The following is a 24434-nucleotide window of genomic DNA, read 5'->3' on the forward strand; positions in this document are numbered from 1 at the left end:
CAGATGTGTTTTCGAGACAACAGTGATCAAGCAGTGTACTCAGTCCTGGCACGCTATACTGGGCCATGCCTGACCGAACTTTTAAAGGATGCGTGTCTTTGCATAATCAATAAATTTCCTAATTCGTATTCTAATTTATAAAGAAAAACATATGTATAACTTTATGATTGTAAGCTTTCTTCATACAGAACAATATTACCCTGTAATTGGGAATATTATTACAACTAACTCTGTGATGACGAGAAAACCCACCTGTAGAGAAAATTATATATGTAAAATAACGGCTGGTATGGATAGAGAAAACACTATGTAGAAGAGCGAACTAAATACTTACACAATCAAAATGAAGCAGTGATCGACTTATAAGTAAACTAAAAAAACACTAAACGTTAATCTCTAAAACTGTTCTATACTTGCAAACAGTAGCGGATTTAAGGTTGTGTAAGAGCTCAAGGGCTAGTAATATTTTATGGGCCCTAAATCCCATGTAATTTTATATAGAATAAAATTATCAATGTGCCACCATTAAGACCATGAGCCCGTTCTATCCCCCACCTAATACGCCACTGCTCGTGAAATATGTAAACCTTTTAAAATATTTTTAACTTTTAATAAGACATACAACGCTTTTCTATAAAACCAAATAACAAATTCAGCCACGGAATGGCCTGTGTTATATCTCTCTAGTTTAGAGACGAAGAGCAGGGTTCGAATCTCCGGGATACTTCAAGATTTCCCGCACTTGAAGCTGTGGGTTCGTTATGTGAGTGACAGTCAATCCCTTAGTGTGGGCAGTACGTTTCTACTAACTGGTCGCCTTACCTCTGACCCTTTCCCAGAGATATTATGACAAAACAATTTCAATTATTTAAAAATAATGTACACTATTTCGATAACACGCCATCAAGCTTACAAATAACCTAAAGAAGAAAACAAAAACCCTAAAAAAATCTACCCCCAAGTTTCTCTTGTGCTGAACTGGGTAACAACTTTAAGCCTAAAGTTCTTCACTATTTTATAAGTACAAAATAATTGTCCACAAAACTGAATACGTTATCTGTTTACTTATATTACTTTAACTCAAAACGTTGCACCCGAAACAAAATATTCTTTACTTACAACGTTCCAGAATCTGAGGAAAGTGCACAAACACCTGTTTCTTTCAGTTTAACCAGAAGTAACTTTTAACACGTTACAACAGTGCTCTAATAAAACAGATGGGATACTTCTGTGCTTAAAGTTGTTTATGTTGTTATTACTAACTTATTATTCATAGCAATGGACGAAAGAAGTGGAAAGCGAAGAGAATGTTCCGTGGAATCCTGTTGTTACTGGTGTGTGGTAAATCGTGCCGAAGTCAGGTACGTCCCACACCGGGAAGCGGCGCCGAAATCCCTGCCTCTGTTACACACTTCCGAAAAGCTGTGTCCGCTCGCTTAGCGATAAGAGACGCCAGGCACCGGAAACCTCCTTATCGCTCAAGGCAAACAAGCCACACGGCGAGGAAACTCAACGCGTCTGTCTGCTCAAAACGCTACACCAGTACTCAGTGATTTCAAACCCACAGAAGAAATTGTGTCCGACACCGAAAAGCTTTCGAGTTTTCCAAGCACCACTGCAGATTGCAAACTACTACTGTTAACGGTGAACAATTACAACACACACTCACACAAACAAGGCTTAAACGCATAAGACCAAACGATAATTAGCAAACAACAACAGTTCTAAAGAATAAATGGAAGGGATCAGATCAATGCGACTGTGAAATCGTTCACATAATGAAGCTAGCCTCTCTGTGGTTTTCTAGTTAAATAATTGAACAACTAGGTGGTAATAGAATCTCCTTGCGATAAAACATGACCTTGCAGTTCGTAAGAAACAGCAGTCACTACGCGTACATTTAAAGGTAAGGGGGTAGAACAAACACGTATTGGTTTCGTGAATTATGGTCACTTGGCACGTATTTACTAAAATACATGCATTTGGAGAGGAAGAAATATTAAACATTATTTGGTTCTTGTTTCAAACAAAAGATAAGAGGGAAAAGAAAGATTAGCTCTTAAAAATCGATGTCGTTGGTCATTTTTGTGGTTTATTAGAACAAACGGAAAAAAAAACACAATTAAACGCCACATTTAAGCAGTTGTATATTATTAGAAACTAAAGTTTGTATTGCGTTTTTTAGGTGTTTGTAAACGCATACAAGATGTCTTTTCCAAAGCGTTTACTGTTTAAGGTTTATGGAAAATGTTAGACATAAACACACGCAAGGACCACTGGTAGGTCCTCAAAGTCCGAGGGCTGGGCCAAAATACAAGTGAATAACGCGTAATACCATGACCTAGGCCATAGGAGAGAACAAATGGGTATAACAGGACCGAAGTGATCCGCCAACAAAGCACCTCCTAGCAGGTTATTGCTTATCTCATTCTCTATCTGTTGAAACTAGCATTCCTACCAGAGACGACCAGCCATGTAGTGACAGTGAAAGCAAACATACCGGCGTCTCTCGCGGATAACAGATTATCAAAAGTTTCTATTTACAAAGGTGCAAGTGGTAGAAATGAAACCACACTAATATAACACAAAACACGAAGACCAGATACTAAAGCCAATTGTGAAACGTTACGAATCCAGAGACGTGGCATCACAAAGCCAAGGTGAGTGAACATAGTAGACGCACGTTTTATGGCTGGTTTACAGGCGCACCTATACACAGGAGATGCAAGTATAGTGGCTGGTTTACAGGCGCACCTATACACAGGAGATGCAAGTATAGTGTCTGGTTTACAGGCGCACCTATACACAGGAGATGCAAGTATAGTGTCTGGTTTACAGGCGCACCTATACACAGGAGATGCAAGTATAGTGTCTGGTTTACAGGCGCACCTATACACAGGAGATGCAAGTATAGTGTTTGGTTTACAGGTGCACCTATACACAGGAGATGCAAGTATAGTGGCTGGTTTACAGGTGCACCTATACACAGGAGATGCAAGTATAGTGGCTGGTTTACAGGTGCACCTATACACAGGAGATGCAAGTATAGTGTCTGGTTTACAGGTGCACCTATACACAGGAGATGCAAGTATGGTAGCTGGTTTACAGGTGCACCTATACACAGGAGATGCAAGTATGGTAGCTGGTTTACAGGTGCACCTATACACAGGAGATGCAAGTATGGTAGCTGGTTTACAGGTGCACCTGTACACAGGAGATGCAAGTATGGTAGCTGGTTTACAGGTGCACCTGTACACAGGAGATGCAAGTATGGTAGCTGGTTTACAGGTGCACCTGTACACAGGAGATGCAAGTATGGTAGCTGGTTTACAGGTGCACCTGTACACAGGAGATGCAAGTATGGTAGCTGGTTTACAGGTGCACCTGTACACAGGAGATGCAAGTATGGTAGCTGGTTTACAGGTGCACCTGTACACAGGAGATGCAAGTATGGTAGCTGGTTTACAGGTGCACCTGTACACAGGAGATGCAAGTATGGTAGCTGGATTACAGGTGCACCTGTACACAGGAGATGCAAGTATGGTAGCTGGTTTACAGGTGCACCTGTACACAGGAGATGCAAGTATGGTAGCTGGTTTACAGGTGCACCTGTACACAGGAGATGCAAGTATGGTAGCTGGATTACAGGTGCACCTGTACACAGGAGATGCAAGTATGGTAGCTGGTTTACAGGTGCACCTGTACACAGGAGATGCAAGTATGGTAGCTGGTTTACAGGTGCACCTGTACACAGGAGATGCAAGTATGGTAGCTGGTTTACAGGTGCACCTGTACACAGGAGATGCAAATATAGTGGCTGGTTTACAGGTGCACCTATACACAGGAGATGCAAATATTGTGTCTGGTTTACAGGTGCACCTATACACAGGAGATGCAAATATTGTGTCTGGTTTACAGGTGCACCTATACACAGGAGATGCAAATATAGTGGCTGGTTTACAGGTGCACCTATACACAGGAGATGCAAATATAGTGGCTGGTTTACAGGTGCACCTATACACAGGAGATGCAAATATTGTGTCTGGTTTACAGGTGCACCTATACACAGGAGATGCAAATATAGTGGCTGGTTTACAGGTGCACCTATACACAGGAGATGCAAATATAGTGGCTGGTTTACAGGTGCACCTATACACAGGAGATGCAAGTATAGTGTCTGGTTTACAGGTGCACCTATACACAGGAGATGCAAGTATAGTGTCTGGTTTACAGGCGCACCTATACACAGGAGATGCAGGTTTAGTGTCTGGTTTACAGGCGCACCTATACACAGGAGATGCAAGTATAGTGTCTGGTTTACAGGCGCACCTTTACACAGGAGATGCAAGTTTAGTGTCTGGTTTACAGGCGCACCTATACACAGGAGATGCAAGTTTAGTGTCTGGTTTACAGGCGCACCTATACACAGGAGATGCAAGTTTAGTGTCTGGTTTACAGGCACACCTATACACAGGAGATGCAAGTTTAGTGTCTGGTTTACAGGCACACCTATACACAGGAGATGCAAATATAGTAGCAAGTATAGTGTCTGGTTTACAGGTGCACCTATACACAGGAGATGCAAATATAGTGGCTGGTTTACAGGTGCACCTATACACAGGAGATGCAAGTATAGTGTCTGGTTTACAGGTGCACCTATACACAGGAGATGCAGGTTTAGTGTCTGGTTTACAGGCGCACCTATACACAGGAGATGCAAGTATAGTGTCTGGTTTACAGGCGCACCTTTACACAGGAGATGCAAGTTTAGTGTCTGGTTTACAGGCACCTATACACAGGAGATGCAAGTTTAGTGTCTGGTTTACAGGCGCACCTATACACAGGAGATGCAAGTTTAGTGTCTGGTTTACAGGCACACCTATACACAGGAGATGCAAGTTTAGTGTCTGGTTTACAGGCACACCTATACACAGGAGATGCAAATATAGTAGCAAGTATAGTGTCTGGTTTACAGGTGCACCTATACACAGGAGATGCAAATATAGTGGCTGGTTTACAGATGCACCTATACACAGGAGATGCAAATATTGTGTCTGGTTTACAGGTGCACCTATACACAGGAGATGCAAGTATAGTGTCTGGTTTACAGGTGCACCTATACACAGGAGATGCAAGTATAGTGTCTGGTTTACAGGTGCACCTATACACAGGAGATGCAAGTATAGTGTCTGGTTTACAGGTGCACCTATACACAGGAGATGCAAATATAGTGTCTGGTTTACAGGTGCACCTATACACAGGAGATGCAAATATAGTGTCTGGTTTACAAGTGCACCTATACACAGGAGATGCAAATATAGTGTCTGGTTTACAAGTGCACCTATACACAGGAGATGCAAATATTGTGTCTGGTTTACAGGTGCACCTATACACAGGAGATGCAAGTATAGTGTCTGGTTTACAGGTGCACCTATACACAGGAGATGCAAGTATAGTGTCTGGTTTACAGGTGCACCTATACACAGGAGATGCAAGTATAGTGTCTGGTTTACAGGTGCACCTATACACAGGAGATGCAAGTATAGTGTCTGGTTTACAGGTGCACCTATACACAGGAGATGCAAGTATAGTGTCTGGTTTACAGGTGCACCTATACACAGGAGATGCAAGTATAGTGTCTGGTTTACAGGTGCACCTATACACAGGAGATGCAAGTATAGTGTCTGGTTTACAGGTGCACCTATACACAGGAGATGCAAGTATAGTGTCTGGTTTACAGGGCACCTATACACAGGAGATGCAAGTATAGTGTCTGGTTTACAGGCACCTATACACAGGAGATGCAAGTTTAGTGTCTGGTTTACAGGCACACCTATACACAGGAGATGCAAGTATAGTGTCTGGTTTACAGGCACACCTATACACAGGAGATGCAAGTATAGTGTCTGGTTTACAGGTGCACCTATACACAGGAGATGCAAATATAGTAGCAAGTATAGTGTCTGGTTTACAGGTGCACCTATACACAGGAGATGCAAATATAGTAGCAAGTATAGTGTCTGGTTTACAGGTGCACCTATACTATACACTTTTCTGAAGTACTGGCATTATATAAATTTTGTTGTTTTTTGTGCTATCAATAGAACCAGGAAAACAAAAAGAAATCTCGTATTTGTTTAAGTGCAGTGTGATAATTCAGGGTTGCATCTGTTCATAGTAACTCAAGCTCTGCAAAAATGAGAGATTTTATGGTGTCATATGCAGTTGATTTGTGACAGGTGGAATAAGAGATAACAGTACTCAGAACAAGATAAAGATGAAACAAAAACACAGTAATTGGTGGAGAAGGAATAGGAAACACAAATGAGATTGATTTGTCTATTACCCTAATCATGAGACAAGAACAGGCCTTTCACAAGTGAGGCTTCTGTAGGATGGTAAATTATCATATGAGGTTGTTTAGAATTTATTCCAAAAGTACTTGAGCTGTATGTATATACAATGCATATTCTCTGTAACTGACCAATCACAAAAAGGGGACTAGAATACAGAAATAATTGGCTGAGTCAATAAATCATGAACATTAAACTGTGCATATCTTGACCAGGTCATCATCAGGATATTTTGTGTTAAACATCATTTGTTCTTTTCACATTATTATTGATGTTATCAGTAAACATGTTTAACAAAGCTATATCTGTCTCACAGCATTTTCTCTCACATCATAAGGAGCTATAGAACCAACAAGTGAGAAGAGACTGACCATTCTGCACAATCTAAACTAAAACTATTAATTAAAAAATAAATAACAAAAACCATCAAAGCCAGTCTTTAACATTCATATCATTATTAAGCTTTCTCTTGAACTCACTTAAGTTTACTACCACCACAAAATTTGAAGGCAATCCATTCCAAAGGCGAACCAACCTGTTAGAAAAACGAGACTGTATCATGTGAAGATGACTCCTACCATGCCTAATATTTATAATTGTTTTCCCTAGTCCTACTATTCTCACTGTTAAATATGAAAAAAATGTGATGCACTGACACTATTAATTCCCTTTACAATCTTAAACACCTCAACCAGATCCTCCCTAACTTTTTTTTTTTCAAGAGAAATGAATTTGAGAGATTTCAACCTCTCCTCATATGACAACCCCTTCATCCCAGGGATCATTCTAGTAACCCTTCTCTGAACACTTTTCAACAATTCAATGCCTTACCTCTTTAGACTTATATTCAATATTTCTGTAGATACAACCTAAATTCTTATTTGCCCTACCACTAGTAACAGCACACTGCTTGGATGGTTTAAGAGACTGATCAACTGTTACACCAAGATCTCTTACTTTCATAATAATGATAACATTATTCTGATCTAAATAATATTTAATTAAAATTAATCGAAATCCTTTTGTAAAACAACAGTATCTTTCTCATGGCCAACAGCACATAACCTTAATATCATCAGTAAATTTAAAATTATTAATCATTCCTTTATTTATGTCATTCAAGCAACTTAAAAAGTGTACAGGTTCTAAGACTGAGCCATGTGGTACACCACTTGTGATATCAATCCACTTTGACTGAGTTCCATTTATGACAACTCTCTGCTTTCTCCCATCAGCCACTTTTCTATACAATTTGCTAACTTGTCCCCCAATAGAGATAATTTTTACAAGCCATATACATAACACCTTGTCAAATACTTTCTGAAAATCCTGATACAACAAATCTACACCCTTAGCCTCGTCTATATGAGCAGTAATTTTTCAAAGAATATCAAAAGATTTCCTCTTAATGAAACCATGTTGACTATCCAATAAAATTCTAAATCTTGTTTAATGACTTTATTAAGCACCTTTCATCAGACATTCCAAAATATTTCCCAATTGATGTGAGAATAATACACCTATAATCAATGTGACAATTTATAACACCTGCCTTTAAAAAAGGAATGCTATTAGCATTAAATCCTTTAATACACAGTAATTGTTTATAAAATAAAAAAGGACACTTTCAGTGATTTTTGTATAAAAGGTACAAAACTACAACCCAAGTGGTTTTGAAAGGTTGACCTTTCTTCCTCAGGGTCAAGTAATCACACATTATTACTACTATCATACTTTAGGTTTCCACTGACATGTTTATGATGTTTCAAGAACAGTACTCTAAACTACATACTGTGTATCCAAGAAAGATGCCTGATGTGAATTAAAGGTGTCACATTTGCCCATATCACCATGTTTGTGAAGACCTTACAAAAGTTGTGTATTACACAAAGCAACGTTAGTGTTCTGTGATAATGTGTTCTGCAACAGTATCTATTTTGTGGACAAATGAAATGGTTTGCTGATCGAAGTATATATGAATTACTTAAAAGGATTTTTTTCTTGGATAGGCAAATAAACATAAAGGACTAAAATGAAACTGATTCTAGTGTTCTGATTGTTTGTGATGGGTGACCTTGATGGGCTGAAAAGACTTCTTTCACTTTTTTTGTTGTTCTTTTTCCTATATTTTTAAGTAGGCTTACCATTATCCAAGTTTGAGGGGTCTGTCCTAGTGTCCTGTCCAGTTTACTAATTTGTCCTGGTTGACCCTGAATTGCCTCAGGATGTTCCAGTTTTCAATGGAAAGGCTTAAACTTCAAAAAGGACAAATGGAAAATGTTAAAATCTGCATAGAGTACTTACTTGGTGTTGACATAAAATAATTTTTAAGTTTTAATTTTATTAGTTGATGGGTAGAGGAAGCCATAGTGCTATAGCATGCAAATTTTAAAAGGTATCGTATCATACGAAATTAAACTCACAGACAGCTGATACGGTACATGTACAAGTATAATGATTCATCAGTGGGCTACTATTGAGGGTACATGCATTAATAGCAGCTGCACAAGTGGGGAACGGCAGCATATGCAAAACTTTATTTGAGCAATTGTTTGTGCTTTGTGATTGCTTTATTTATTACAGTATTTATTATATTAGTCATATGGTACATGATGAATTATTTTCGTTCTTTCATTTTAGAAATTAATCTTAATCATAATGCCCAAAGCTGGTAAACGAAAGTGCACATTCAACAGTGAATTGTAGAAAGAATATCCATTCTTGAAAAAAAATTGTGTCAAGAACAGAGTCAAATGTTTGCAGTGTTCATCTGAGTTCTCTATTTCACATGGTGGCTGCTCAGACATAAAAGATCATTTAAAAAGTGCTAAACATGCAGCTAGTCTTTCAGTAACTGCTCAAATTTCAAGAGTTGATGTGTTCTTCAAAAAACGCGTGTCTGAAAAGTGACTTAAGAGCTGCCAAAGAAGCAACCTTTGTTTATCACAGTGCTCTCTATAACATAAGCTTTAAAACAGTTGATTGCTCTTCCAAAATGACAGAAACGTTATTTGAACCAAAGTTCAGTTCTACCAGAACAAAGAATGAGGCTATAATTTTGAATACAATTGTTCCTTCAGCACCAGAGGAATTGAAGAAAGATTTAATGGAGGTCCAATTTGTTTCACTTACAGCAGATGCTCCAAACCAAAAATATACCAAAATTATACCTGTCATGGGGCAATATTTTTTTGCCAGAGGAAAGATTGAAAGTAAAACTTTTAGATTTCAGTGGTTTCTGTAGTGACATCAGAAATTTTGACAAATTGCTTGGTGTTCACTTAAAAAAAACATGATTTATCAAAAAAAAATGTTTCTTATTGTGGTGACAAGTGCAATACAAATTTTGTAAAGAGAAAGCGAAAAAACAACTTATATAGTCGATTGAAAAAGAAACTTGGCAGAAATATTGTGGGTGTCGGTTGTGGTGCTCATATTGTACATAACAGTCTCCAAACTGCAGTTGATGTCCTTTCTACTGAAGTGGAAAGCTTGGTGGTCAAAATTTACAAGTATTTCTGTATTTACACTATGCAAGTTGCACACCTAAAATAATTCTGTGAGTTTGTAGAAACTGAGTACAAGAAGGTTCTCCAATATGGAAATACACAATTTCTGTCTTTGTTACCAGCTGTTGAGAGAATTCTCCAGATTTATGAAGGATTGAAGAAATATTTTTTATCACAAGAAGAGTGCCCATTGTTGATAAGATTTTTTTAGAATAAATGTGGAGAAATGTATCTAATGTTTGTTCATGGACAACCAGGCTTGTTGAACAAAGTGAATTTAACCATGGAGAAAACAAAAGCAACTGGAAGTGATATCGTTGCAGAACTCAATAAGTTGAAAACCAACCTGAAAGAAACACAAGATAACTTTATTCCCCTTGGTGCAAAAAAAATACTCAAGTGTACTAAAGGAAGAGGGAGGATGTCAGGTAGACTTGATTAGGAAAGAATTTACCAGTTTTTATGACCGCTGCCTGTCTTATATTGTTACCAGTTTTTATGACCGCTGCCTGTCTTATATTGTTACCAGGTTTTATGCTGCCTGTCTTATATTGTTACCAGTTTTTATGACTGCTGCATGTCTTATATTGTTACCAGTTTTTATGACTGCTGCCTGTCTTATATTGAGCTGTGGGAAAACAGTTTTAGTGGTGGGGAATACTTTGTTTGGGTAAAAAGCTGTTTCTATATGGGTTGACACAGAAGCAGCTGCTGGAAAAACTAATGAAACCTTGGAAATGCTGCAGTCAATGTTGACGATCAGTTTGATGAAGTTGTTCTTGTTAAATCATCAAAATGTGACGAGTGGAAAACAAAAGAAATAGGTCGTGAAAAAAAAAAAGGGTTTTCAACCAGTTCAAAGGTCAAAGTATTTCTGTACCTAATCTCAGGCAAGTTATGGAGTACATTTTTTGTTTACCAGGCACTTCTGGTCTCTGTTGAAAGAGTATTTTCAGTGATGAATAGCATTTGGTCTCAAGAAAGAAGTAGAATGAATGAATCAACAGTAAAAGGACTGTTGCATTGTAAACTCATTGTTGACTTGAACTGCAGCGAGTTCTTTGAAAAAATAAAAACTAATAAAGATTTTCTGAAGAAAGTTCACTCAAGTGAAAAATATGAATAGTCACAAAATAAAGTGTTCAGTGAAAAATTAATGAAATTTTGATGTTCCTTGTCTTGCTGAAATTAAATGTTAGAGATATAAACTACCAGTATTCCTTTTTTTTTTTGTGGCAGCATTAAAGCTTAAGAGGAGTTAGGTTATGAAAGCACTTCTTTATTATACCAGTGCCAGTACCTATAATAAAAATAGAAAACTGTCCTGGTTTGAGATTTGGAAATTATGATAAGCCATAATTTAAGTAATCAGTAAAGATATTTGGCAAAACAAAAGAAAAATTCTTAACGTTACACGAAGTTAATATCAATAAAACATGATAAGTTGTTTGATCTTTCAAGGCTAGTTCTTGTTCACCAACCTTAAGATAAAATATAAACTTGAGCCCACTTTTTATATTCCAGGAAATTATTGATTTTTCTTTTAGATATCATGAAGTTCCAGCCTTCACTACAAATTACAACTCATTATAAATAAATTAGTACCATTCATGAAACATTCTTCAAATCCTGTGTAAACATTTTTACGTGTTAAGTAAGAGAAAAGTAAAAACACCAAATATGTAACTCACTCCACAAGCCAATCTCCCTGTTAGAAAAGAAAATGTCTTAAGTGGAGTCTACCCTGTATATTTCAAATCTTTAAAATTCAGTACAAAGAAATCAAGACACCTGTATCATCAATTCTTCATATAACAGATGGTAATACACAATACCAGGTAGTATCCATTGTTGTTGAATTACCCTAAATTTATAAGGATACAAGTTTCAAACTTTTCACATAGCTTCTTTAATCCAACATTTGTTTGTAGGATATATACATATACTCTTTGTTTATAGCAGAAGTTCCAAGCTCTTTAACATCAAATGGTACCAGAAAGATTCATTTCAAACTAAACTTCAGAAGTATGCAGTGAAAACCTTCCCAACCACAGACAAATATTGTAATTCTGTTAAGTTATGGTCCACTGTTTTCTCTCGAAAATGCTAACCTTTGCCATGACTTGATACCAGATATTGTTAAATTGGTTAGAATTTCTTATGTGGTTGTATAACTACCGCATTCTTTCACAATAGAAAAAAAAAAATACTTAGAAATTCCTCATTATTTCATAAAATCATCAGGGTAATTACAAAAGTCTAAGAATATTGTAGTGACCAAACCTGATAAAAAAAAAATTCATTCTGGACACATTTACTTACAAAACTGAAGGAGTAACTAAAAGATGAAAATAGTTACACAATGACTAACTCGCTATCCATTAAATTATCCAGACATTTTAAAAATATTTAAATGGATAAATTCTTTTCTGCTAATGTGTACAGGTTGCTAACAATTCACAAGGACAGCTGCCCTCCTAGATCTATAACTGTTTCTCATCTGTTATCAAAGTGATTAGTAGAACATCTGTCTCCTTCTCCAGGGAATTTCTCTTTGTCATACATTCTGAATAATATATATTTCATTAATAAAACAAAAAACTGTAACAAAGACAAAATGGTCAGTTTTTATATTCATTTTTTTTGTTGCAAATGTAACAGTCAATGAACCAGCAGACATCCAAAGCAAGAAAATTACCAGCAGACTTCCGAAACAAGAAAATTACCCATGTCAGTATTTAATTCCTATGTTTGTCCACATTTTTTTTATCTCTCCAGTGAAAATAATTTTTACCTATTCATATAACAATATTACAGATAAAATATATAGAATGGCTTTGGGTTACCTCCATTCCCAATTCTATGTAATATCTTCACAGAGTATTCCAAAAGTGAAGCACTTCCTACAGTGGATTTGAATACTAAGATCTTCCATTTCTGATTCGTTGATGACATCTTCCAACAACAGAAATTTAAGTTCTTCCAAAAGATTAAGATGTTTCACAGAACTTTTAAGTTTAAAAATGAATGATAAAACCAAATGCACTTTCAGAGATCTTCACAACTAGAGCAGAAACAGGATCAGTTCTATTTACAAAAAACAATTTCGGCTCACCCTTCTCATGCCACTAAGATGGCCAACCCATCAATGTTTTCAAGAACTTATTAAACATGCCACCACATGACTTCTAATAATGATATCAAAAATAGTTATATAACATTCAAACACAGTTAAAATTCAGCAAATTAATCAATAAGCAATTATCTATGTGAAATAATTAATCAAGTAATGCTACAAAAATAGCCAACTAATTACAAATAGTGTTTCCAGTTGTCAGTTTTCAATCATTCCAACTGTTTAAGTGATTGAAACATCACTGTCACATTTGTTCATTGTTAAACACAAACCTATGTAATTTTGAACTGGAAGAAGATATTTAGCTAACAGCATCCTGGACCAACTTCCCAATTACTTAAACTTTGAATGAAATTTACATTTCTTTTACACTGTCTTATGTTTGTGCTCTAAAACTGGTAACAGTATTATTTAACATTGTAACAGCAGGTTAATTTTATATATATACAAATTAATGAAGTTCTGCAAACCTAGAAGAGGGGATCTAGGCCATAAAGACCTTTTTCATTCATTTCATGTATATACAAAGAATGCAAATTTAAGGGTCCAAACAATCCTCCAAGTCCAACAATTTTTTACACAAATCAACAACAACAAACAAAACTGCCAGACTTCCCTACACAACTACATAATATCAAAAAGTAACAATTTTTGAGAATTTCTGAAATAAACGGAACTGATGTATGTAACAATCATGTTAAGAATAAGTTAATAACTGGTTATTTTCTAAGCTAATATAACAACACCAGCATCAATTAAATGACACATTGGTGAATTTTTATACCCTAGTCTTTTTTTTTTGTTTTTTTACAAACACTGAATAAATGTGTCTTGAACTTAAAGATTTGTTTCCATCAAATTCAGTCCTGCAGTTTTCAAACTTTGTAAAATAATGTTATAACTACCAAAAGTTTTACTTTTAAAAATGAATTGATGTTGTTCTTATATGATTTTTTTACTACAAATCTAGGCTACTGAAGAATATGAAGCTAAGTACTGGTTAGTCTAATAAATAAAAATTACAATTATTAATTTCCCTTATGTGGTTATAAATCATTTGAACAACTGTGTAGTTATGGATACAGCTCAAGCCCCTAACATTGTCATAAACATGTAAAACAACACTGAATTATATAGTATAACGGGAACATAAACATGTACACAGTATTTATGCAGTAGATGACTGATACATAAATAATGCTTACAATAAAGTTGGTAACTTACTTCCAAGTTACTGTGTCTCAAGTACACAGACATGGTTCTTCCAGATTTTTTTTTTTAATTGATAAACTGTTTCTTCACAAGATTAATGTTGATTTTGTGTGTTAATTACAACAACTTTAAATACTTCAAAGTTTCAGAACCAGAATTTTGTGGTTTTCTAAGATTTAAAGTAATGCAAGAAGAAACAAAGTTTGTATTTCCAATTCTTCATAGCTGCAAAGAGCTTAGCCTGCAAACAAAACAACTTGATTTTTGCTCAGAATTTTTTTCCTCATCATAAAGAATACTTATTTTCATCAAGAACCAGTTGCCCTACCCTCTTCTTGTTTTTCAGATGTTTTCCCAAATATCTTTACAGACCTTGACTGAAACATTGTTTTGATACAATGTCAAGTGTTTCAAACACTTACTACAGTTATAAAGTATAACTGTACAGAATAAGAATTATATTATCAATAATAAATATATAGGTTTAAAGTTATAATAATTTATATAATTATTCCTTTTAGTTCCACTCATTTGAGAACTGTGAAAGTGTAATGTCAAATTATACATGTATAAAAAGCTAGAGAAACTTTCTCAATGAGAGGACATCAGGTAACTGAGACAAGGTAAGCTGATAAAGTTAACAGACTGAACATATAACAAAAAAAAACAACTTTATTAGAACTTAAATACATTAACAAACATGAAAGTTTGGAGACAGTTTCACTGAAATTATACCTTTTTTAGCAATGCAGTTATGGAGATATAACCACCAATGTTACATTTATTTAGTTACTGTTCATTACAAGAAACTGTATGAACACATTTTTTTAATGCAGTTGTATAAATAACCACCCATGTAACATTTATTACTGTTCATTAAAATATACTGTAAAAGCACAGGTTTATTTGTGATACTTACATCATTGTGAGTGTGTGTAAACATAATCATGTGCACTTCTGTATTTCTTTACACTGGACTTTTGCACAAGTAGGTGCATGTTAAATCAATTATCTTCCAACACCACATTTTTTTTTTTATATATATATATATTTGTATAATAATCCAGAAAATTCTGTTCAATCCAAGCAAGAAATAGAAAATGTTTCTAAAGTCAATACCAACAACAACAGCTTTCTCTTTTTCTATAATTTTGGCACAAGAAAAATATTTGGTAGACACTGCTCATGTTTCCATGATTAATTTTAAATAGCTCAGATGATTTGTGGTACACTTTTTGGATTTCTTATTATACTAATACAAATAACAAAATATTTACATAAATTTTTGCTCTATTAAAAGAGCAATACTGAATATGCGAGTTTTCAAAACAAATTGTGAAAATTTAGACAACTTGTTATAACTTATTGTACTTTAATCCTAAAACTGTAAGATGGTAATGCAGACATTGGTGATAACTTTGAACAAGAGAAAATCTACTAAACCAGTGTTTCATATAAAACTTTACAACAGTTTAGGTTTCGATATATTATATATATAAAAGTCTGAAATCAAAGCTACTTTTGACCTGAATCATTTCAATCTGACTTTGACTTGTACTTTGATCCAATTCTGATTTGGTATATTGGGTATAATCACTTCGGGTATTGAATGCAAGTGTGATGTAACATGTACAGCTTGTAGAATTTCCAATGGGTTAATTAAAAACAACTGCAGTCAATGGGTTAAGAATGATTTTTGAAAAGGATAATTCCATACACTCCAATAAAATTATCATACCATTCTTAGAAGCAGAATACAATGCAATAGTGTTCATAAAGGGTAAATACTGAATATTTGTTACTTATTTAGGGACTATATTACTCTACTGATCTTAAGATACAAGGTGAGGCAAGAACTGCTGACAGTGGCATTTTTTTTTTATTATTCTTATAGAATACAAAATGGGTTAGAGCTTAATAAAATGTACATTAATATTAAGAAACAAAATTAGGGTATGCAAGTGTTAAACACCTCATCTCTCTTGCGACACTAAAGCAAAAGTACCCATCTACACTGATGGGAAAATTCAGGTTAATATAGCAAAAGTACGTGCCCCATTGATGGGGAAAACTTCAAGATAATCCATCAATTTAAATTAATTCACAGACTTTAAAATTGTTTTTTTAAATTTAACTTCTAGGTAAATAGGTAGACTTATAGTAGTATATATGAAGCAGTATAATATATTATATGTGTGATTTAAAAGTGTTACGCTTCTGTCTGCTTTCAGCTATTGAGAATACAAGTGCCAGTGAACACTTATTTTTGTGAATCATAAAGAACTTCTTTCAAACAATTAATACTGTCAATAAATTATTGGGGGGCATGCCCCCAGACATCCCTAGCTCTGGGATGATTTTTCACACAATTCTGAGTTGTCTAATAATCAAAACATGCTTCCTCTACCCCCCCCCCCATATCATGCATGAAACTTAAAAAAGTTTTAATAAAGTATTATAATATTTTTCAAAATCAACATAAACAACAGCTTAATTAAATAAAATATGTAAAGGTATGCTAAATACATAAAATTTCAAATTTGGAAAATGAATTAAATATGAATAATCTGATGATAAACAGAAAAGATAAGATCAACATTTAGTTGATGGGCTATTTCTGTGCATTTGTATGCTGTCAATTATAGAGCAATTCAATATATACTGCTAAACTGTAAAGTTTAAACAACACACCTGCAATAACAAAGAGTAATGTCTATTTAGAAATTAAACAACATGCCACAAATTGCACAAACTTGAAATGATAACTGCTTGCTGTTTTTTCAGAATTCTGGTGCAGTTGGTATTCACATTTAATGTTTGACCAAGTTTCATATCTTCAAATTTAATTTTATATATTAAATATTTATAATTTACAAGAGATGTGCACATAATGTGATTTATAGTAACTTGAACCAAGCCTGATATTTAGTTACTATACCAGTTACAAGCACTACTATTACATACCACAAACAGTATTTAGTTTTGTTTTGGATATTTTATACTATTTGTGCTTCATTACACAAGAATTATCACTATATCAGCACTAGCATTCCCAATTTTTAATTGACACGAGTGACACTAAGATTAACACTCAGAGACCAGAAAGTTAGTCAATAGTACCACATCTACATTACGCGACTTCTTTAAGCCAGTATTGCGATTTGACTGGCACACTTAAAACATATTCATAACCTAAACGTCAGAATGAGTTTATTATATTTTTGTGACAAGTGGATGAAACCATGTATCTAGTACTAATACTAGTAACAATAATGCCAGTTTAATATTAGTACTAATATTAAATTGGAGCAAATCAAACATACCTTTTTCTTTGTTTATAAAACAAAATTAACTAACACTTTACCTTTAATATCGATAAAATAAAATAAATATTGTAAATTCAATCGGATAAAAACAATAAAACACAGTAATCGAAAACGTTACCTTACCTCACTTTTCCCCTGATTAACCTGCAATATTCACACAGCGCCCTCAGTGATATTTATTTAACTTTGCTATTAAAATGAAAATACGAATGGAAATTAAAACCTTTGATTTTCCTTGTATGCTGTATGCAGATGATAGAATTGGCGCTTTTTATGAAACAACTAAATAAATAAGTGTCTGATAATAATTTTGATGTTTATTCAACAATTTTGTTTATTAACTTTCTAACCAGCAATTACATCCTTTTTGTTAACCTTTTCGAAATTATTAAAAAGCGTATTGAGGTAAGTGAAAGTGTGTATGTGTGCTTTCTCATAGCAAAGCCACATCGGGATATCTGCTTAGTCCACCGAGGGAAATCAAACCTCTGATTTTAGCGTTGTAAATCCGTAGACTTACCGCTGTACTAGCGGGGGACCAACCGAGGGGGAGAGAAAGTGATTTCTAAAGATATTAAATCGGGTGGTCGATATTTCTCTTTTTATGGTTTGGGAATTTGTTGACACTATAAATTATGAAAGCCTTGTGGAAAAGGTGTGATATTTTCAGGCAACCTATGTTTATATACCACATTATAATAATTTATTCTTGAATGCATCTGTTACCTTTAGCACTTTAATTACTTCAGCGAGTAAAAATGGAGAGAACAGAGCTTCCAGATCTTCCTAAACCTGCACACAGTTTATGTTGCTAGAGAATATAAAGTGTTCTACTGAAGTGACGCCCGGCATGGCCAGGTGGATAAGGCACTCGACTCGTAATCCGATAGTCGCGGGTTCGAATCCCCGTTACAGTCATGGGGGCGTTATAATGTTACGGTTAATCTCACTATTCGTTAGTAAAAGAGTAGCCCAAGAGTTGGCAGTGATGACTAGCTGCCTTCCCTCTAGTCTTACACTGCTCAGTTAGGGCACGACTAGCGCAGATAGCCCTCGAGTAGCTTTACGCGAAATTCAAAAACAAACAAAACAAATCTACTGAAATGACTTTCCAGCGATAACTTCAGTGAAATGCTTTATAAATCCAAAGAAAAAATGAACCTGAAAAACATGCAGTTAACACGAGAATAAGAATAGGTTTGTTTGTTTTGTTTTGAATTTTGCGCAAAGCTACTCTAGGACTATCTGCACTAGCCGTCCATAATTTAGCAGTGTAAGACTAGAGGGAAGGCAGCTAGTCATCACCCACCGCCAACCTTTGGGCTATTCTTTTACTAACGAATAGTGGAATTGATCGTGGGAATATTTTAATTAACACTTCCACGGCTGAAAGATCGAGTATGTTTGGAGTTAGTTTGCAAGAAAGACATACACACGTGGTCTGAAAATTGTTGAAAACGCCTTTTTTAGTTAACTTTGTGTCTTTGTTCTCTATACAGATAACATCTACTTTGCACGAGGGGTGTTGCAGTAACCCGTATTAAAAGGTCAACGACTGCAACGTCCTTTGACGGTTAAATGGAAAATGTCTATGTGTCACATCCAATAAATATTGTGGGTACTAATCATACCACATGTGGTACTAAACTTACAAAGCTAATAAGGTTATCTGTTACTCAGGTCCGGATTAAGGGTAATTGATGCCGTAAGCACAACCTAATAATGGTTCCCCCTCTCGGCTCCTCTATTGCTTGACTGACAAGACATTAAGATTCAATAAGTGCTTAAGGTGAAATAAAAGTTTGAAAATTTATAACCCTTCTTCAGTTTTCTTCCAGGCCAGACCTCACAACTATATTAAATTAAAACATTTTTTTATTTTATTTATTTAATAGATTGGGCATGGATCAAAATCAAACAATGACTGAAGCCTTTTATTTAGAAATGATGAGGGAAATCACTTGTTTTATTAATGGTAATTAAAAAGAATTATTTTTACTGTATATTTGTTTTTACTCTGAGTTAACAATTTGATGTAAAAATTCTCACTTTGATGTTCACAAGTTCACATTTTGATGTAAACAAGAATGAAAAATTTACTGAAAACCTTTTATTCAAAAATTCTCACTTTGATGTTAAAAATTTCTCACTTTGAACTTAAAACCCTGTAACCAAATTATTTACTTATACCTTAATATTTATTTAAATTTTAAAAAGTTTTCTTATAGATTTTGTAATTGCAGTCTTTGATCAAGTCCTCAAAACTAATTTGGCGTTGCAAATCTGATCCTATACTTAGCAGATGCAAGGCATCCAGCCTGTCTTGTTGTATAGTTTTTCTGTTGGGATTTTTAATATGCTTGAGTTGAGAAAATGAACGCTCAGCTGTGCAGTTTGTGACCATTAATGTTACAAATATACGCAGTGCAATGTCTACGTTTGGAAACGCACATTCAATTTTGTCTTCTGAAATTATTTTATAAAGTTCAGTATGACTGAATCTGGTTTTTACAGCTTTTGTTGCACTGAACTTATGGCGCACATATGAGTGAAACTGTTAAGGTTCGGCAGAGAGATTAGTGTCCAAGACCTCTGGGTAAGCATCAATTAACTTTTGGGAACATTGAGAATACCTTTCAGTTTCAGTAGATGAAGTGACGTCATTTGGCACATCCCTCAGGAAAGAAAATATGTTTACTATTTCTTTGTACACCTCTCCTCTTCTTCTCATATGGGTTTCTAGTTTGTCAACAATTGTGTAGAATGTGGTGATGCGAAATTTATCTCTGGCATTCAGATGTACTTCTTGTGCATCTCTGCCATTGAGTACCTTCTTTCTGACACGTTTGCGAGTTTGAACTGCATCGTAATTGACATCTGGAAGCATTTCCTTTGCAACTGCTTTAAATCTTTCAAATTCATCCCTTAAAGTGAGTAGTACGGGTCATTAGTTGACCAAGTATGCCTTTTGCAAAATCTCATCCCACATGATTAACATAAAAACAAATTCTAGCTCTTGCATCTTATTTACAATATTGTATGCTTCTCTTCTAGTGTCTCCCTTTTGTGAGTGGTCTTTAACTAGACATTCTAAAGCTTCCAGAATCTTAAAGATAGACTTCAAAATTGTTGTTGTTGCCATAGCATGTGCCTCCCATCTGGTATCAAAGAGGGATTTTAACACACTTTTATTTCCAAGACAAGCTTTGTGAATTTTCCACTGGCTGGTCTAGGTTGAAAAATGTATAGAGCAAAAAACACGAGGAAAATTTAAGGGCAAAAAGTTTACAAACAGAGCAGTAAATTGACCTTGTTGATGGTGAATACAATAAACACTCTCTCTTGTATTGCTCACCATTGGCTTTTACCCAAAAACAAAATTTTTGCGAACAGTATCTCGTTGGTTTGACACTATTGAAAGTCCGGCAAAATTTGCCAAATGGCCCATTGTGGTGTTGACAGTCAGTGGGTCCACAAGCAGTCTAATAAGCCACATCATCAACAGATAAATCGAGCCACAACCCTGCATCTTTCGTTTTAGTTTCTTCATCTTTTTGTAGACTGAAGCATTTAGCCATAGTCCAGTAGATTTTAATTTTTGGCAATCGTTGGTAAGATAGTCAAACATACTAAACTCTAGGTCTACATTTAGACAAAGATTTTAAGAAAGTTATCCTAGGACCTAGGTCCATCAGCACATAAACATGAATTCGTAAATATCTTTATTGATTTCCTGCATTTTGATTGGTTGAAAACCATTCGAGACCAGTCTCGAATCGATTCAAGACTGGCTTCAATCCATTTTAGGAGAATTAGTTTTCAGTCATTGCAAAAGTTTCATTAAGGTTGTTGCGATGGTAGCTGTATGCAAGAAGCAATGTTAATGGTAATATGCAAATCCATTGTGAGCTGAAAAGTATTCCAAAATAATTTGTGATCAACAACACATACTATAGTAGTCTATATACACAGTGATCATTCTGTACTGGTACACATATATAACATATAATCAATTGTGAACTGTACTTCATATTGAACTACTAAATACTGGGTTAGGCCTAGGCTAGAGTACCTTAATCCTAATCAAATATATAAAGAATGAGTTGTAACCTCATCTTTGAACTTAGTTTTGACCTGGGGACTTTAGATGAGCCAACAAACTATACATCAACAAAATAGGCATATAATCAGTGATGTCGAGAAAACCCACTTGTAAAGAAAAATATATATGTAAAACGGCTCGTTTGGGTTGAGAAAATTTTTACGTAGAGGAGCGAACATCTTTTCGACCTTCTTTGGTGAAACTGACGATGACCAAAGAAGGTCGAAACGTTGTTCGCTCCTCTACGTAAAAAAAATTTTTCAACCCAAACGAGCCGTTTTTACATATATAAAATAGGCATATGTCTGAAACTTTATCTGCATACCTGGACGCGAAGGCAAATTCAAAACGATGGCCTTAAATTGGGAATAGTCCACTTCATTATTCCAGGCTACAATAGCGTTTCCAATATACTTACAGTTTTATCTGAGAACTGAGAGATAATAACGTTAGGCCTAATGCTAATACATTGGAACAGAGGCCACTAGCGTTAAGCCTAGTACTAACCTTGCTCACATGAACTTGTTAAATAGATTCACTTTTTCATACAATTCTAAATTGATTTTGTTGTTGGTTTGTTTGTTCTTTCCAGTACCTTTATATAACCACGGTGCCACAGTACTCTATTACTACTAGTACGGTGGTTTAAACCCTGGGTTCAATCGAACCCCAGAGTTTCGGTTAGTCAGTCTCAGGCGTTCGGCGGAAGTCAAGACATATACACTGTGTGTGTGTTCGTTCCGTTCACCCACTCGTATGATTCGTAACGTCATGCTACATTTGGCCATCATTGGCTGCGGCTGATCACGTCACATCAGTTGGCCTTAATATCTGTGCTGCAGGGAACTTCGTGCGCTTAGAAGTCGACTTGTGACTGTAGTAATCGTGCGTCGTTTGTGATTTTTTTCCTAATCTTTCAATCCCTTCATACTAACTATGTCGAGCAAAAACAGAAAGTTGTCGGACGAATACGTACAATATGGATTCTCGTGTATAACGAAACATAATGGGAGTCAACGTCCTCAATGCATGATTTGCAATGCCAAGTTGAGCAATTCTAGTCTAGCACCGGCAAAACTAAAAGAACACTCCCTAAAGCTGCATGGAGATGGGAAATACAAGAACACAACCTCGACGAAATCATTGAACTTCAGCAGAGCCAGGTTCAACAGCAACTTTTCAGAACAACAACGCTCTCAACGTTTTAGTGTCACCAAATCGTAGCATACCCTCTTATTGCTAAGAAAGACCTTGAGATACTCATAATGTTTGTTACAATGTATCTTTGCGAGCAATCCTTTTCGAGGATGGTAGACATAAAAACGAAGAAAAGGAACAGACTTTGTTGCGAAAATGATATGAGAGTGGCACTTGCCAAGGTGAAGCCGCACATTTCTGAACTTGTCTCTGAAAGGCAACAGCAAAAGTCACATTGATTTGCAATAAATATTCATTAAGTTATGTTTTTGTTTTTGTGTAAAATTCATGTTTTGTTGGTTTTGTTTTTTGAACACAGTGATACTGTGTGCAACTGATGCATGGTTCATTTTGTGCACTAATAAAATATCTACTTATGTTTTGAATTTGAAAAAATCATATTTTATTTTTCCAATTACGAAGGGCTCAGTGAATGCAAGTACGAAACTTCCGGGGTTCAGCACCTCCAACAAGGTTAAGAACCACTGTACTAGTAGTAAAGAGTATGCATAACAACGTCAAGAATCATGTTGTCATACATGTTGAAGTCTTACGCAATTTGACTTTAAAGGTCAAATTATCGCCCTTAGACTGCTTCCATCAGTCATTTGTTTTCCCATCTTTTCAGAAATGTAATAGAACAAATATTAATCTGAATTTATAATCGCAAGATAGTTGAATTACACCTAAAAGTTTGTCGTCGTTGTCTCTGCATTTCTGTCCCAGATTATTCGTTCGTCTCATAAAAAATATTACCAAAGGGCCGGGCCGTGTTTGGGTATTATGACGTCAAGATAGGATCAAGGAAGAAGTAAGGAGAATATAATTGTGATCTCCATATTTGGGTCTGAAAATGGTATATTTAACAAAATTTTGTTGGCTCTTTATGAACGTGGATAAAAACAAAGGTGCCCAGTTTAAAATCACAAATAAATCTCAGCTTCAGATCTGTTTATATTATTACATAATCACAAGGGAATACATAATTCCCAAATACTCTTATAGGTTACATGTAATCTATGAATGGTGACATTGCTACAGAGGAATTCTTTTTAATTTTTTCCTAGTCTGATAAATTTCAAAACATGAACTCACACGCAAAGGAGGTTTGTTTGTTTTTACAGCAAGTTGGTTGAATCAAAAAAATTACGGCTCAGTAAAGCATCAGAGAGAAACACACTTATAAAAATATTACAAAACACACATGAATAATGCAATACTAATGCAAATAAAACTGAAACAAACGAGATAATTACCCAAATATAACGTATCAAAACAGAAGCCGAAAAACATAAAACTAGCCACGTCTCTGTATACATTTGTTACCTATTCATTTAACTTATATTTCTGAACCCTTCTCTTTCCATAAAATGCAAGGAAAATTTAGGGGCAAAAAGTTTACAAACAAAGCAGTAAATTGACCCTGTTGATGGTGAATACAATAAACACTCTCTTTTGTATTTCTCACCATTGGCTTTTGGTGTATCATACTCTTATTTTTCTGTAGATGTGACTGAATAAAGAAAGCAGTAAAAGGTAAAACAAAACAGTTCCACTGTCTATAATTTCTTATAAGCAGCCATAAAAGAAGAAATGATT

General features: G+C 35.2%; 1 long non-coding RNA gene across 16 annotated transcripts in view; it reads right to left on the minus strand.

The window, feature by feature from the left end:
- LOC143256134 (uncharacterized) overlaps positions 1 to 17685 on the minus strand; it is a 34548-nt gene extending 16863 nt beyond the window's left edge. For 2 of the 16 annotated variants that reach the window (XR_013031169.1, XR_013031179.1), the window contains exons 1-2: positions 17660 to 17679; positions 8498 to 8608 (exon numbers count right to left, since the gene is read on the minus strand). This is a non-coding gene — a long non-coding RNA (uncharacterized LOC143256134). Of the gene's footprint in view, positions 1 to 1119; positions 1567 to 8497; positions 8609 to 17659 lie in introns of those variants that run through there. The other 14 variants (XR_013031178.1, XR_013031168.1, XR_013031166.1 and 11 more) reach the window with 13 other exon arrangements.
- Positions 17686 to 24434: the final 6749 nt, after the last annotated feature.

Source organism: Tachypleus tridentatus, chromosome 7 (genome assembly GCF_004210375.1).
Source record: "Tachypleus tridentatus isolate NWPU-2018 chromosome 7, ASM421037v1, whole genome shotgun sequence".
NCBI lineage: Eukaryota > Metazoa > Arthropoda > Merostomata > Xiphosura > Limulidae > Tachypleus > Tachypleus tridentatus.